This window comes from Cuculus canorus, chromosome 1 (genome assembly GCF_017976375.1).
Source record: "Cuculus canorus isolate bCucCan1 chromosome 1, bCucCan1.pri, whole genome shotgun sequence".
Lineage (NCBI taxonomy): Eukaryota > Metazoa > Chordata > Aves > Cuculiformes > Cuculidae > Cuculus > Cuculus canorus.
In genome coordinates, this window is record NC_071401.1 from 84,330,741 (window position 1) to 84,343,502 (window position 12,762).

General features: G+C 36.1%; 1 long non-coding RNA gene across 1 annotated transcript; it reads right to left on the bottom strand.

Moving 5' to 3' along the window:
• Positions 1-377: 377 nt before the first annotated feature.
• On the bottom strand, positions 378-12,482 carry LOC128854449 (uncharacterized). The gene is made up of 5 exons (XR_008453548.1): positions 12,302-12,482; positions 9,350-9,447; positions 8,874-9,026; positions 5,908-6,084; positions 378-937 (listed from the first exon to the last, which is right to left on the bottom strand). It is a non-coding gene; the product is annotated as an uncharacterized LOC128854449 (long non-coding RNA).
• Between the last annotated feature and the right edge of the window lie 280 nt (positions 12,483-12,762).

Here is a 12,762-nt window from a genome sequence, read left to right on the forward strand (position 1 = left end):
GTTTTGTACAGTATTCATCTGCGATTCATAAACTGAGAGTAGAGATACAGAAGCACAACCTTTTTAGATGCTTTACTTTTATTCCTGTAAGACTTACTGTTGCTAGTCCCATGTCCTTTGTCAACTTTATGTTGCTCGTCTCAGTATTTCATGCTTCCTTGTGTGTGTCAGTGCCCCATCCCCTGTCAAGCTATTCTCATTTCCCATTTACTGTTCAATGAACAGTACCCAAAGCCTTTCATTAGTCCTTTATGTTTAAGTTCCCCTAAAAAAATGAATTTCTTCACATAATTGTCTGCTTGTTTAATAATTAGAAAATTTTAAATTCTTTAAGTTCAGATCTTAATTTCCTATTCATTCATTCATTCATTCATTCATTCATCTATCTTAGATTAGATTCTACATCTTTTTCCAGCATGAGTAGCTCATCATAAACTTCTTTTATCAACCTTTAATTCTTACTTAAAATGTTATGTTACAATTACTTTCTGGTCTTGCTAATGGGAGAAAGTTAATGTTGGAAAGCTTTCAAGTGGATCAGACTGGGGAGAGTGTGTTAAATAGTAATGAATCTGGGAGCAGATGGTGTGAATGTGTAAGTGCTATGGAAAATATTTAGGTTTCAATAAGAATACAAGCAGTAGGATATAAGAAATTATTTTAATTTTGCTATTTTTTTATTTAATCTTAATATTTTTTGTGGTAATATGGTAATACGAACATCCTGCTTTTAAAAGGTTGTTATTTAATGCCATTAACAACTAAGAATACCATATTACAGATGAGGTTGTTTTCCATTGTTTTCCAAGTCACATCATTCAATGTCCGTTAGAAGAGTTTTATGGTATTCAAACATTATTTAAACATGAATTGTAGTAGTATCCTGTAATCTTCATTTCTTAAACAATTATTTGCTTCTCAGAAGAATTTCAGTTTTCTGCATAAAAATGAACGACAAAAAAAAATTTGTGTGCAGTCAGATGAATGAATTTACTAAAAATTTCAGATATTCTAACTTTCTGGTTGCAAAAAGCCTCTTATCTGTTGGAACAGAGCTAAACCAATCATGTCTCCTTGTTGGGACAGCTAGGTAGAAGACATGGATAATCTGGATAGAAAATGCAACTGATGTTATTTGAAGCAGTCTGGATGCAAAATCCATGAACAGTCCCATTTATTGTTAACTGTCATTATTCTTTTGTGATATGAAATGTGTAAGGTTTTAAAACATTTACCATTTCAAAAATATAATTCAACAATAATGTGGAGAAATCTAATGCATCCTTCGTTTAAATAGATAATCTATAACTGAGTAAGTTTTTGATCCAGAAAATTAGAATCACAGAATGATTTAGGTTGGAAGAGACCTTAAAGATCATCCAGTTCCTATCCCCTTGCCATGGGCAGGGACACCTCCCAGTAGACCAAGCTGCTCACCCTACCTGGCCTTGAACATTTCCAAGACGGGGTATCCGTGTCTTCCTGTGCAACCAGTTTCAGCGCCTCACCACTTTCAGTGTGAAGAATTTCTTCCTAATATCTGATCTAAATCTTCCCCCTTCCAATTTAAAGCCATTCGCCCTCATCCTGTCCCTCCATGCCCTTTTAAAAAGTCCCTCCCCAGGGACTTTTTGTATGTTCCCCTTCAGGCTCTGAAAGGCTGTTATTAAGTCTCCCCAGAGCCCTCTCTTCTCCATGTTGAACAACACCAACTCTTTCAGATTGTCCTTATAGCAGAGGTGCTCCAGTCCTCTGGTTATTTCTTTAGCCCTCCTCTGGACCCATTCCAACAGTTTCATATCCTTCTTATGTTTGAGATTCCAGACCTGGACACAGTACTCCAGGCGGGGTCTCACAAGAGAGCAGTAGAAGGGGAGAATCACCTTTCTTCATCTGCTGGCAACATTTCTTTAAATTAATTTAAATTCTGTGAATTTACCATTATTGCATTAATTTCTGCTTTATTAAAAATACAGTCTCACTGCCAAAATATTTATTGCTTGAAAACAAAATGGATTTCAACATAAAATCCCTAAAAGTCCTGTCAAAGAGACACAATCAAATTATTTTGTTAGCACCTTTGTGTGGAAAAAAATAATTTTTACCCACCTATTTCCCTTCCACTATGCAAAGTTAAACTAAATTGTTTAACTACAGGTAAGAGTTCGAATGTGTAGCATTCATCTTTAACTCAAACACCCTTGCATCCTCTTCTGGCCCTGATAAGAACAGAACTCCAAATGAAGGAGTCATATACAAAGGAAGGATTTATCAACATATTGAAGAAGAAGTAGAAAACATAACAGAAATGCATGCACAATTTGCTTCTTGAAAACTATTGAATACTGGAAAAAAAAGAAAACTATTTAAACTACTGAAGTACTTCACAAATATTGGCATGACATGATTATACACATCCATCATAGATTTTTTTCTGGTGTAAATTCTGTTAAAGGTCTCATTTTACACATTTTTTATGCTTTGACTTAGTCTTATCATTCATGGGAAGAAAAATCCTCTCTACATTAGTGGAACAGTAAAACAAGTAAAACGGTAAAGCGAATAATCGTTCTGTAAAATATTTTAAGTCCACTAAAGTACACGAGTCTCTTTCAATACCCTGAAAATTCTTCTTTATGTTCCTTCCATCTGCCTTTTCTCTGCTATAATATTGCAGAAACTTTGATACAGTTTTGAGACAAGATGGTATTCTAATAATTTTTTGGTGATTGCAAACAACAATTTTTAAAAAGATCGGATTTGTCTTTTACCAGGTAGTTAGAGTCATAAAATACTGCTATTAATTTAGAAGAAATTTGAACTATTTAAAACTAATAAAGTTATTTTTTGTAATATTAAGTATTATATTCTGCAACTTCTTATCTTTGTTGGAGGATATTAAATCAGAAGTAAAATATCCTTACCTGCTTTAGAATATATAACATGAAATTAATTAATACGTAATGGCAGACTGCCTACATAAGCAGCTTTTGCCTGTTGTGCTTTTGACAGTAACATTCTTTATGCATCCAGAATAAATAATTTCTAAAGGATTTTTTCACTTATTTAGGTTCAAAAACTGGTTGTAGGGGGGTCTAGGTTAAAAAACAGACTGGGGTTTGCATACATCTAGGAAAAGAAAGACCATGTTTACATGCAACAAAACTTTGTTTTCCTTATCAGATTATATTTGACCCTCAGAGTTTCTTCTGAGAAAGAAGCTAAAGCACACGTAATGGAATACCATATTTTGGAAGCACTGAAGGCTATCAATATTTTTATTTTCATTCTAAAAATTAATTCCAATATTAAAGTTAATTTTTAATTGGATTCGTGGATGGCAATTCGTTTACTGATCATATAAAATTACTTGCCAGCTATTAGTTAGATAAGATGTATTTTAATTAGTTCATTTATGCTAAATTGAAAGTAAGGGAAGGCACTGACTTGGACACATGCACAGTTAAGTGCATCTCAAGTAGGAGGACTGTAATTTATTCACATGATCACATACAAAATTAAAAGCTTATTCAGGACTATTAATAACTGACTGAGGAATCTAGTTCTAAAAATTCTGAAGGAAGCATACGGTAAGGAATCTGTTACAGTAATTATAGTGGCATCTGCTAAATCATTAGTGCATTCAATAATAGCTAGACAGAGTATATTGTACCAGAGCAAAGTATATGCTTACAGTTATAATCCATAGTTTATAATGAGCTTTCTCAATGGCAATATGGCAATTTCAAGACTTTCCAACTTTCTAGAGCTTAACTTTCTATAAGGAAATTGTTAGTTGCAATCACAGATCAAAAAGTAAAATGCCCTGGATGGCAGAGGAAATTTATGGCAGGCTGAACAGAATTTCCACAGTCTTCAGTGAGATTTGGAAGATTTTACTGGTATTTTATTATTAGATACATTTCCATCGCCAGTAGGATTCTTTGTGATACTGATGAGTTTCTTCACTGTGACAGGACTAGTTAAGCCCATAATGTGCATACAAACCACAGGGAAGAAGTACAAGAGAGTTAATGAAACTGGTGAAAAAGTGCTTGGTGACTGAACAAAATTGGGGACCTTCATGCCGAGAAGAAGCTGATATTAGGAATTCTTGGTCAGTGCGCATAAAGAAATTTAACTCTATAATTTAAATGGAAATGGCCAATGAATAGTTTACTGAGATACATTCTCTGTGGCTAAGTCATACTGAGCCAGTACATTTCTAATCTCTGAAGGACAATCGCATTTTTTCTCTGTGTTCTTATTGTTCAAATGTTTTTCCTAAAGAGCGATTAGCTGTGGTGTTACACCTCTGTCAGTGTTCCAAGATTCCAAGCACTTCCTTGCCACACTTCTGACCAGAAACTTGTGACAGTTGAGAGACTTCTGCGAAGACTTGTGACAGAGCACAGTTTATGTTGGCAGCAAGAAACTGATGCAATAAAAGTGCAAACCCATACATGTTCTCTGGCCTCAGTAATACTCAATATTTGAGTATTTCTTGATGTTTAAGAGTCAATGGTTTCAACACATCTGTAGTTTACCCTCTTTCCTATATCTCTGTCTTGCAGTTTCCCTAGTCTTAGTAGCTACAGCAGTCAGCAATAGCCCCTTTCTTGCACAGTAACCATCGTTTTTTTCCCTTACTCCCATATCAACTCCAGCAGTCTGGAGACTATACTTACGCTATAAGCAGGACATTCCTTACAAACCATCCTGCCCCCTGAGTGAAGTTGCTGCAGCCAGAGCAGGATGAAGGGCTGTCCTGCTTCCTGGCATTCCTACACTCCTTTCCCACAGATTCCTCAAACTACTTCTCAGAAGGGAGAGGTGAGATTCCAGGGACACAGGGAGCAACCTAGAGCAGAGCTTCACCGTGGGAATACGCCAGCATGTTCTTCAGGTAAAATACTGTTTAGCAACATTTCTGTCTGTTTCTTCTCCTTTCTTCCTCAAATTTATATTTAAAATTATTTGGGCTGAAGAATGACAATCCTCCCTCGTTTGCTTATCAGAAAATCTTTCCTAACTGATGTCAGAAAATGAAGAAAAGAAAAGAAAAGGAAAGGAAAGGAAAGGAAAGGAAAGGAAAGGAAAGGAAAGGAAAGGAAAGGAAAGGAAAGGAAAGGAAAGGAAAGGAAAGGAAAGGAAAGGAAAGGAAAGGAAAGGAAAGGAAAGGAAAGGAAAGGAAAGGAAAGGAAAGAAAAAGACAAGACCTGCATGAAATTTAGGGGCGTAACATAACATAGGTAGTTACAGAGAGTCTTTACCTGTTGCCTGAGACTGCTCCTGCTTCTCAGTTCAGGACAACTCAGATCGTACTACTATTCTCACAAAAATCTCTCCTAGTTTTGCCACTTGATTGCTGGATATCAGTGTGGCTTACTTTGTACAGCTTCCATTTACCATGAAAAGGTATATATTCCCATTCTGGCAAAGGAAAGGAACTGTCTGTCCTCACAGAAGGGATATGGGCCTAAGTACCAATGCAAAGCTTAAAATTCCCTCCTTCTTCTTGTGAATAACTGTAGTGTAACTAGTGTTATGAGACAAGGAGGAAAAAGCAGATCTTCAGCAATAAAAATTGAAAAGTCATCTCTAATGCAGTATTTCAGGAAAGTCAGGGCACAACACTTAAGAAATTTTTGTCATCTGTCACTTCAAATAGAAAATTAATTTCCATTAAAATTGTCTCAGGCTAATGAGTGACACCATTCTCTATGTTTCTGTGTTTTCCCTTGCCATAGAAATGGACAAGAAAATCTCCATTTATGCCTCAGTTAAAGGCTGAGTCATTTGCACTAAAACATCTTGATTTGGCAAAGCAAACATTTATCTGGTCTATCTGACAATGATCTGCTTCTGAGCAATCATGAGATTTGGTAGAAGATGGGGACTGATTACCTCATCTCTGCTAAGGATGCAGCCCTTTGGCTGTACTTCATCTGCTGCAGAAGTCGTCAGAGCTCTGCTGTGCTGCCAAGCTGACCCCAAAACAGTGTTTTGTGGAAGTAGAGAGTTCACCGATGGAGAAAACGCTGAACATATTCTGTGCAATGATGGGGAAAAGCATCCTTACAACTGGAAAGAGAAACAGTTTAAACAATTGACCAAACTTCCCACTACCATACAGTAGCGACCAGCACACATAAAGCTTCACTGACCATTAAAATGTCCCAGAAGTAGATCTAACAACTCAACACAGATTTTTGTTAAAATGCTTTCATTCCCTGTAGTTATGCTGTTTCATTTTCTCTCCAGAGAAACTTTCATTCCAGATAGACCTCTTTCTCCTCCCACTCATGTCAGTCAGGCACAATTACACAAACTTAGCTGACAGTTCACATCAAAGAGCAAACCCATATGTAAATCCTCTGAGCAATTGTCTTTAGCAATACAAGAAATGTGAAAATACAACTGAACGCTGTTACCAATTTGTAAAAAACAACAGTCTTTGTTAATCTAAATTTACAGGGAAAATTTTTAAGCACTTTTAAGAGCAGCTTGTATTTAAACCAGGGAATATATAATTTTTTTAAATACAATTTTTTCCAATATAATTTTTTCCATGTATACACAGGCTTGAGAGGAGGACCCGTGCTATCCTCACAAAGTTCAGCAAGGGTAAGTACAAGGTCCTACACCTGGATTGGGGCACTTCCAAGCACAATTACAGGCTGAGTGGAGAATGAATTGAGAGTAGCCCTAAAGAGAAGGACTTGGGGTTGCTGCTGGTTGCAAAGCTCAACGTGAGCCAGCAATGTGCACTTCCAGCCTAGAAAGGCAACTGTATCCTGGGCTACATCAAAAAAAGCCCTGATCAGCAGATTGAGGGAGTGATTCTGCCCCTCTGCTATGCTCTTGTGAGACCTCATCTGAAGTGAGGGATGGAACACCTATCCTACGAGGAAAAGCTGAGAGATGGACTTGTTAAGCCTAGAGAGAGAAGACCTTGTAGCAGCCTTCTGGGACTTAAGGAGGGCTCATAGAAAAGCTGGGAAGAGGCTCTTTACCAGGGAGTGCTGTGAAAAGACAAAGAATAATGGTTTTAAACTGAAAGAGGGGAGATTTAGATTAGAGATTAGGAAGTAATTTTTTACTGTGAGGGTGGTGAGGCACTGGAGCTGATTGCCCAGAGAAGTAGTGGATGAATACCTGGAGGTGTTCAAGACCATGTTGGATGAGGCTTTGAGCAACCTGATCTCGTGGGAGGTGTCCCTGCCCATGGCAAGGGAATTGGAACTGCATGGTCTTTCAGGTCTCCTCCATCCCATCCCATCCCATCCCATCCCATCCCATCCCATCCCATCCCATCCCATCCCATTCTATGATTCTATGATGAAATGTTTTGATCTGACTCAAGTCAATTTTAATGACAGATCAAAGCAATAACATGGACTGAAGCAGAGTAAAAAATTCAGGATTTCAGAGTCTCAAGGTTGATAAATGCAGCATGATGGATAAATTAATGTTATATTATTCCTAAAACCTGAAAGTGAATTCATCAACAAAAGAAACTGCAACAGACCTATAATTTGCTGTCTTAGTTCATTGATTAATGGAAGAGTCATGCAAAGAGTGACGGGACTGAATAGTTTCAATTTTTCATTAACTTTAGGGGCAGACCTAAAAGTGTATGTCTAGTAGTTTTTTAACAGCGGTACTTAAGAGTACAGGAGAGAAAAAAAAAGGTTTTCACTGAAATACAGATATGTGTTCATGATAAGGAAAGTATCTCAAGAGATTGGGTACTTGAAACTTGAAAGGGATTTGGTAATTTGAAACCACCATCAAGGGGGCTGATTTTGTGGTTTGTGTTTTTGTTCTCAGTTGGGGTTTTCTTCGATTGTTTGTAGGGGAAATAGAAGGGACTAGACTCTCATTTCTCATCGCAGTACCTCTCTCTCCAACTTCAAAAGTTTTCATCTGACTTTCAAAGCTTTCAGGCTTCTCCTGTAGTTAACGTCTTTCCAATTATGTAGCTGGCCTTTCTCCTTACATCATTTTCTATAACATCAAATACTAGCTACTTGTTTTCATATATAAGTCCGTTATACTCTGTCCTTCTTTTTGTTGTGTCTCATTATAAATGGATCAACTCAACTTACTGGGGTTTGAACATACTGTTCTTGGGTATTTTTTCTTATTTTTCAATTATCCTTGCATTTATTCTTTCCCCCTGACAGTTTTTCCATAAAAATCCATGCAGTCATTTCATTCTTCTTTTCTAAACCCATAAGACTCTATCCATAAATTGCCTTTTGCTACAAACTTAGGACTCTTCAGAATCACAAGATGTTTCTCGTGGTAGCATATTGGATTTTATTTCATTACAAGTGCTATTGTCAACTAAGATCTGTGCTTTGCTATTATTATATCTGGCAAAATTCTCTTCCTTATATGCTTTTTTTTCATTCAGTATCCATTGGTCATTTCCTTCCTTCATCTGTGTTAAGGTAGCAATCTACATCATATGTATTTTGGGAAACTCGCATTGTAATACTTTTCCCATTTCAATTTACAGCACTGGATTTAGAATATCCCTGTTAAACCAAGGGGAAAATTCTTCTTATACTACGAAAAAAAAAAAATCATAGCACTGAGTGCTTTTGAAAAACCTCTTATTATCTCTTCTTCAGGTGAGTATTTGTAAGCTAGTATTCGTAAAGCATTGTAAACAGAATTCAGGTTTACATTTCTCTTTTTTTTTGCTTCTATGCATGTATTTATTGAAAGGAAACCATAAACTTCACTGTCTCACGTAAAATATGTGAAATTTTTGCTCTTTTCCTTTATTAAGATATGTAAAAAGGCAATTGGTTCAGGTGCTTGCAACTACATAGGACAGTGCTAGTGAAAAGGGTACTCACGGGTGCTTTCTTATCAGGCAGAAATTATTTCATGACATAGCTCTTATTTCTTATTTACCAAAAAAAGGCTACAGGTTCTTGCAGGAAGACAAAACTCAAGAGGTACCAGATATCTTCAGGAGCCAATGTTGTTTAGGTATGGACACCTGTAAACTATCAATGAAATTAAAATATGAAGCTACTCAATAAATTAGATGAAGGGTGACATTAGAACTAGAGAAATATAAACTGTTTGGCTTTCTATGCTAATTAATTTCAATATAGTAAATCCATATGAGGAAGTGGATTATTAACAGGAAGTAGCAGTACTACTTCTCATTACAACTATGAATTTAGGTCTTTTAAAAAGAGTACTTTACTGCTAACACTTCACGCATCCTCCACATGTCATTATTCATTTGCAAGAGAAAAAGGTTTTTTTGGTATTACAATACCAATTAAAAGAAGTTACTGAGTAAATAGTGAGCCTTACTTACCAAATATCCATATATGCCTTTCTGCATAGACACTTTCACAAAATCATTCACGCAATTCAGATTGATTGGGAAGTTGTTCAACTCAAAGCCCAAGATATCTGGTTAAAGAGATAAATTGTTGTTTGTCTTAGAATAAATGTTGTCAGTCAGTTAGTAAAAGTGCATTTCTCCTGTCTTTTTTACTCTCCTCCTCTCCCTCTTAATCTGTAACAGAGTTAGAGGGAAAATATTCTGATTATGAGGCACTAGAACAAAATGTTGTCACTTTATTCAGTTTACACACCAGTCCAGTTCTATTGACTTTACATCAGTCTGCTAGATCTGTTTCTTCTCCTAGTCTTTTCCTGAGGGAAAACAGATGATCTTCTTGAGAGAGGTTTGGTACAGCTGGTAGCTATTGTCATGAAGAGTTCAGGCTTCAGGAAAAGCCAGCCTGCTCTCTGCCAAATCTGATTATTACTGCTTTATTGAATGTACCTATATTTGGAACAATGAATACGTGCATTTTTGCTAATGTATTTAAAAAATTGAAATGTCAGCTAAATCATTAAATATCTATTGCTATGTATTGCAACTTCAACTTCTTGTTAAGTGAGTCTATATTAATAATTATAATGCATTATAATATGAAAAAATTGTGGTTCTGTGTATTATAACAGTAATCCGAAATGTTCTTTAGAGATGCGTAAATAGCCTAGTGTATGTTAGAGCATTTAGATCAAGACTTGCTTATTCTCTTGAGCCTTATTTTGAAAATAGAGAGTAGAGGGACTTTTATAAAAAAAACAAACCAAAAAACCCAGCCAAAGCTTTTCAGAAGTTTCAAGTATTTTGTTATACTTCCTGAGTATTTTCATCATCTCTGAAATTTGAATTACTAAGAACTGTGTATTTGTTATATACACATATATTATTATAATATGCTTTTGAGAAATATAATGCTCACATTAAAAATAACATTATGTATATATGCAACTATTGGTTACTTTCTCATTAGAATTTCAGCTGTCATTCTTGTAGAGATTTTTGAGATCACAAAAAATTTGAAGTCACTTTTTGCTTGGTTTGTTTGTTTTTTACATATTTATGATCCCTTTGAACTCGCCCCACTATTAAGTCTTCATTACAGGGGCCATTTTAGCTGAATCTGTGATTTTTTTTTTTTTTTTTGAGACATCACTAAACTGGGAAAATCCCAGACCAAAAAAAAAATAAATATATATATATATATATATATTTTTGCTAGCATCTTGATGAACATGAACTGAAAGCAATATGCATTTTAGCTTTATTGAACGTGAATTCTCATGTAAACTTAGCTAACAGTAATGTCATACACTGTTATCCTGCTGCATCAGAATATCTGACAGGTACAGATTCCGGTTGCAAAATTATTCTCCATAAAAAACCTCTTACGTTCTGGGACTGTGGAAAGCATTTGTTCAGGTATCTTTTAAGGTGATAGCCTTGTGGAGTACAGGGCAAGATCTCTATGGGACTGTATCAATACAGAGGTAGAAAGGAGTTTTCAAGTTTTGCACTTGGTTTCTTGTTTTGAATGGATATTAATAGGCTTGATGTAGAGCAGCAAGAAACTCCTCGTTTTAGTAACGAAAACAAAGTTATAGATTGCATCCACCTGCAGGTCAAAACTTTTGAGTCCGTACACATGATTTATATTTTGGCCCTAATTGTCACTTTCCAGCAGGCATGTAATATACCTCTGTCTAGAAAGGAAACTTTGAGATATATCCTTCTGCTGCAGTGCTTGTACACTTTCTAATGATGATTCAGGATTAAAATTCATGGGTTAGCCCTGTTGTTGAAGATTTATGATCATCAAAAGCCATCCTTTCTTCTGTGATAGTAAATCTCTGTGATTCCACTTTGTAAACTGTACTTTCTGCTTTGTTTCCATGATGTTGCAAGGCCATAGAGGGGCAAAGGTTCTGGGAATGGATGAACTATTTTGTTGTAACTGAGGTACACTAAGAGCCCAGAAAATTCTTTATAAGAAGTTTTAATAGACATTTCTCTTGCATTACCTTTCAACTATCAGTGAAGGAGTAGAAAGATTCCTGATTTTACTGAGGCAATCTTTTTCAAAGGAGAAACCAGAGATACAATATAAGAATTGTGAGGTGAAATTCAGTTCAGATGAAGATCTTCATTTACAGAAATCAAACAAAAATTAAGATCACGGTGAATTCTTAATTATACGTGCAACTTGAGCTGTCTCCTTTAAAAAAAAAAAATAGTCCTATAGGAACAATCTGAATTGCTTTGTTTTATAACTATGACAAACATTTAAAGCTACTTCAGACCAATACATGTACAAAAGTGAAACATAAGCATAGCCTTGCAAGTTCAACCCTGGAAACTCCTATTAGCTATGAGAGAAGCTGAAGCACACCATTCTCAAACATTATGGCCTCTTCTTATTTCTAAATGTGGAAGGTCTGCATTGCTTTCAGAATAAATGAAGAAAAGGAAAAATTTTCTTAAATAAATTTTACAAATCTCTTTACATAGCTCTCAAGTTTTCAGGTGTAATGAAATTAGGAGCTGAGGATTACTGCCCTTAAAGTACTGAAAAGCTATGTTTCCTTATTTCTATGCACACACCTTTTCAGGCCTCCTAAGTTTAAAATTGCAGTATGTTACTGTCATAACAGACCCCAGGAAATGCAGAGAAGACAAGAAGCTTCACGTCTTGCCAAAAAGAGAAATTATACCATGAAACATATTTGGCTTTCATGACATATGCTTATATTTAGTCTTGGGAAGAGGAGGGGGAAAATAAAGGTACAAGAAAAAAGAAAAGGAATCCACTCCCTAACAATAGGAATGTCAAACAACACCACTTGCCAGGTCCATGTTTATATTCACCCTATACTGGCACCTGTTTCCTAGCTCACAGGCTCTGTTTCCAGGCAACTCATGTAAGCTTACCTCTTTCACATCACTCATACACTGCAGACTTCTGAGTGCGTTAACCTGCATTTTTCTGTAAAACCTTCCTCACTTAAAGTCCTTGCATGCTCGCAACAGTTCCGTGCACTTTCTCTGGCATATGTTTCCCAAAAGAAAAATCCTTTCAGGACCATAGCTAGGTTGTCTAGCTCATCCTTCTTCTAATTCTATTTTACACCTGCTGCATCCAAGAACACTATTGCCACAGAGCTACTAGTCATGAGGCTATCTTAATTATGTTAATCACTCTCTCCCAGCTAATACAATTAACTATAATTAGCTGATCCCTTCCCTCCTATACTTTGTTCCCCCGGGGGGATTAGGAGTTATTAAACTAGAAGAATATCCAATCCCTCTTGCATGATTATCTCCCAGGAAGAGCCCCAGGGCAGAAACGCAGATGCATTGCCAATGCCTGAATAGGCAGCAGAAGTCCCTTG